The sequence below is a fragment of the Cicer arietinum genome, chromosome 5 (genome assembly GCF_000331145.2).
Source record: "Cicer arietinum cultivar CDC Frontier isolate Library 1 chromosome 5, Cicar.CDCFrontier_v2.0, whole genome shotgun sequence".
Lineage (NCBI taxonomy): Eukaryota > Viridiplantae > Streptophyta > Magnoliopsida > Fabales > Fabaceae > Cicer > Cicer arietinum.
In genome coordinates, this window is record NC_021164.2 from 52,798,166 (window position 1) to 52,803,444 (window position 5,279).

At 33.8% G+C, this 5,279-nt stretch overlaps 1 pseudogene; it reads right to left on the reverse strand.

The window, feature by feature from the left end:
- The window catches only part of LOC140920509 (ABC transporter C family member 3-like), a 9,021-nt pseudogene extending 6,162 nt beyond the window's left edge, over window positions 1-2,859 (reverse strand).
- Window positions 2,860-5,279: the final 2,420 nt, after the last annotated feature.

Here is a 5,279-nt window from a genome sequence, read left to right on the forward strand (position 1 = left end):
TGAAGTATCACGAGTCACGAACCCGCTGTCCAAATTTCAGCCCGATCCGACGGTGAACGAAGGAGAAATCGCAAATCTAGTACAGCTGCTCTGTTTTATGCGAAAATAGGGTTTGCTCTTCCTCTCTCACTTTTCTCTTTGCCTCTCTCTCTGAATTCAACTCTTACACGCCCACTAATCTGACCTCTCTCCACTTAGTTAAGTGAGACACATGGACTTGCACATATTAGGCCTTTCTCCACATAGGAAGGGAGCCCAAAACCCAACATATACCACATGTTGAAACTCATTAACTATCAATGAGACTTCATTAACCACGAATTTGAATGTGATTAATCATAAATTTTCAGGTGTTCAACTATAAGTAGATTTGAAAACCTTGTGGTTAATCACGGTCGAATTTGTGATTAATTTTCATTGATTTTTAATCAGTTTCAACACCTAGTATGTTCATTAACTATCTACTGAACGTAATTATCCACCTATTTGACATGTGTTAGGTTCTCGCGAAAGTAGTCAAATTTTGTTTGTTCAAATGACACAAATGTACTGAAATTCTAACACAAGGGTCATGCTATGAGAAGAACCACATTTCAGAAGTGTTTGTGAGAATGATTTGTAAACAAAAGCAATAGGCTAATTGCATAGTCTATGCTGCAAACAATCAAAAACAAAAACAATAAATGAGTTACCTTAAATAGGTGAGAACCTGTATGAGCATCAAGAGCACTAAAAGGATCATCAAACAGATAAATATCAGCATCATGATATAAAACACGAGCAATCTGTATTCTTTGTTTCTATCCACCACTCAAATTTATTCTCCTCTCCCCAATAACTGTTTGATCTCCAAATGACAAACAATATATTCTCCTCTAAAGAACATGCTTCAAGAACCTTCTCATACCTTTCCCTTTCCATTTCCTTACCAAACAATATATTCTCCTCTATCTTACAACTTTGGATCCATGGTGATTGAGCTACATAAGCCTTTGTTCCACACACTTCCAAAATCCCTGATACCTTTGAAACTTCTCCTAATATACATGAAAGTAAACTGGACTTTCCTGATCCAACACTACTACAAACAGCAACTTTCATTCCATGAAAAATTCTAAAATTTATGTTTTTCACTACTTCATTTGAGAAAGAAAAATCCCAAGAAAAATTTCCCTCAACCACTTCAATTGCTATATCAGATGATTCAGAACTACCCTTCTCAACAATATCAAACTTCATGTTATCGCAACAAAGAAAAGATGCAATCCTGTCAAGAGAAAGCTTACATTGAGACATCCATGAAATTGTTTCTGGAATATTAAAAATAGGTTCTTGAAGAATTTGGAATGTTGCAAGTGAAGATAAAATCTTCCCTGATTCAAGTGGGACCCCTATAAGAAAACAAGTGCCAAATGTAACCACAGAGACAAATGCTGGTGCCCTCCAAAATGCAAATATGATCACAGCTAAAGAGTATACAAATTTTTTCAACCAGTATTGTTCAGTTTTTCTGAGTTCAGTTATCTTAGAAAGAAACTTCATTTCCCATCCTTGAAGTTTGAGAATCCTCATGTTTCTTAAAATCTCAGATGTTGCTTTCATTCTTTTATCTCTTGACACCATCAATTTCTCTTGAAATTTTTCTTGGATTGAACCTAATGTAACATTTGCAAGCATTACAATGATAATTAATTGCAACGAACCCAGAAGCCGAAGCGAGTATACAAAACAAACAAGGCTACTAAAACTTGAAGAACCACTAACCATAGATCATGCAAGTGATAACTGAAGTCACCAACTCTTTCAGCATCAACTGTCATGAAATTGATTATCTCGCCGCTAGTAAGGCATTGTTTGGATTGACATGAAAGTGACAAAGCTTTATTATAAATGATTGTTACAAGATGTGCTTGGATTCTAATTCCAACCTGTTGTAACTTAAAAAACCATTGCCTCTTAGTTAAGTACTCTACAAGCTTTGCAACAAAAAATGTTGACCCCAAAAGAATTCCTTCATTTTCAAAATTTCTTTGTCCATTAAGATATAGAACAAAACTGTCTATAAGATAAGGCCCTACATAATAAGCCAATGTGTTTACAAATGCAAAAATAGCTTTCAAAAGAATCTCTTTCCATGCTAAGAATGCTAATGACTTCACTATTTTAATTGTGGTTATTTTGTTGTTGATTTTATTTTCACCACAATGTTTTTCAGGTTATTCTTGAAATATGGAAAAGCTTCAAATAAAATGTCTCTTTTGTCAAGTTGAAGAACATCTTCAAGGTCTAAAGTTTTGTAAATTCCAGCATTACAATAAGGAATAATAGTGTCAATTCCTTTGGTTTCTTTTGTATCATTCTTCAAAAGAGGATTTTTTAAGAGTACTATTTCTATCTCCTACTTAACCCTCATTTTTCTCAAGAAAACAGAAGTAACAGATTAATAAACCAACACAAACAGAGAAAACATCAGAAACCAAGTACTGAATTGGTAAAGAATCTTTCTTTTCATATAGAAAAATGTCCACCGTAAAGATATAAAAGGAAACAAAGAGGTAAGACACACACCAGGCTCTGAAGAACAATGGCATTGCCAATCTTATTTCACTTGAAGATAAGAGCTTTCTTTCAAGAGAAACAAAACACCAAGCAACTGTTTTCAGCACCAAATCCAAAAGGGTTACAAGCTTTTCTTCTGACCAACCATTTTGATACCAAGATAAGTAATCAAACAAACAGAGAAGAAAATTGAAAGCAGAAACACAAAGAGAACAAAGAAGAGCCCTTGTGAAAAGGGTGTTATTGATTCTCTTTATGCAAATGTCATTGGATTTAATAGTCACTTTCTTCCACAACCATTATACTAAAAGTGCAACTAACAGTAGTAGGTGGAGAAAACCAGACATGCAAGAAAATTGGTTTCATATTTATGAAATAATTTTGAAAACCAAAGGATGGTTTATTTCTCCATTATAGAGGGATTACATAATTTTATAAGATTAAAAAGTCTTCTTCGAAAGAAATATATTAAAAACTCTAAATTCTCAAAGGGAGCTTAAAATTTAAAAATATATTACTAATAAATATTTGCATCTCGTTTCCTTAAAAAATATGACAAATAAATAAATATGAGATTCTTCTTTCTTTTCATTCTTTCAAACTCCTTCTCTCCCATTCTTTTTTTGCATCTTTTTCTTTTGATATCACTCGCATATATATTCATTCGTGTATTCGTATATTTATTTATATTAATTTGTTTGGTCCCGTGGCTGGAGGGTGGTCTCAGACTCAGAGGCTCAGTTTAAGCATGGCGTAACTCGATTATGTCTAAAGAAGTTCACGTATGTGTATTCAATGGAGTTTAAGAATTCACAAGTACTACGTGAATTGAATTCACGAACACATACGTAAACTCAATTCACATAGACATACGTCAATTTAATTTCACGTAAACGTACGTAAATTCAGTTCACATATACATGATCTCAGTTAAGTAAATGAGGCATACGTGAATGGAGTTCACGTAGGTACACAGAAATTGAGTTTGTGTAAAGGTATGTGAATCGAGTTTACGTAAGCGTTCGCGATCTCGGTTTAGTTCAAATATTTCTGAATTTTTTATATGTTCTTTTTGGATGTAGATAAATTGATCAAGGGGGAGACAATAGCGACGAAATGTATGATGGTTTGTACCTAATTATGATGAAATTCATGATGGTTTGGAACGTGATTTTGACAAAATGTATGATGGTTTGGAACTTGATTTTGATGCAATGAATGATGGTGTTGAATCTGAAATTGACGACGCTATGAATGAAGGTGTTGAACCTGTTATGGTGGGTTTGACTGATATGTTTACCATCAGCATGATGTTTGATATGTGTGATGATTTATTGAGATGAGCTAGAAATGGGAAAACATAATTGTCGTTGTCATTTTTAGATCTGAAAATGCGACATCACGACCAATAACAAAGACAAAATTAATTATTTGTTATAAAAGAAGCGGAAAATATAGACCTTGGAATAATCATAAACCTATGAGGAGTACCTGGACTAAAAAATGTGAATGTTCATTTCGATTGAGTGAAACATTATCAAGTGTTGGTGAGGGATGGTATCTGCATGTAGCATGTGGTCTATATAACCACGAATTGCCCAAAAACTGATTGGTCATTCTTTCTTAGGTTGATTGTCTCAGGATGAGAAAGTTGTACCTAGTGATATGACGAATAACATGATCAAACCAAGAAACATATTGATGACATTAAATGATCATAATGTTGAAAGTTTAACGACAATCAAACAAGTTTACAGTGCACATCAAGCATATCGATAATCACTTAGAGGTAATAGAACAAAAATGCAACATTTAATATTATTGATGGAACACGACAAATATGTGTATCGATATAGGAAAGTAGATGGTTCATATGAGTTGAGGGACATATTCTGGGCCCATCTAGATGTTATCATTCTTGTAAATAATTTCACATAGTATTGATTATGGATAAAACATACAAGACTTGTAAGTATCGAATACTTACTTTAGATTATTGGTGTTACTTCTACTAAAATGACATTTTGCGTGGATTTTCATATATACAGTCGTGCTGATAACTTCGTGTGAGCACTACAAATGTTGAAAGAACGGATTACAAGTGGTGAAGTTCAAGTCATCGTTACTGATAGAGACCTTACTTTGATCAACGCAGTTCAATATGTTTTTCCAAAAGCAGTCAATTTATTGTGTTTGTTTCATGTATGCAAGAATGTCAAAGCCAAATGAAAGACAAACGTGTTTCCAAAAAAGAAGCAGGTGCACATAATGGAGGCATGAGAGGTTCTTGTTTACAATTATGACGAGACTCAATATTGCATGAAGTTGCTATTTTTGAAGGAATTTGTAGTAGCTCTTCTACTTTTTATGATTATCTACACGAGTAGTGATTAATTCCCCATAAGGAAAGATTTATTAAGGCGTGAACAAATAGAGTTATGTACTTTTGAAACATGACAACACAAAGGGTTGAGTGAGCACATTGGAGTTTGAAAAGGATATCACAAGACAGTGTGGGTGATATATGCAGTTGGGAAACTATTTCTAACATGATTGTATTACAACACGGTGAGATAATAGCATCATTTGAACATAATATCATTCAAAAGATTCATCGTCATACTAACAGATTGTACGTCTATATGCGTGGTGTTGTATCTAAAAATGCAATATATCACATTGCGGGCAGAGTACGATCGCGTGAGGTAGGTAGGTATTGA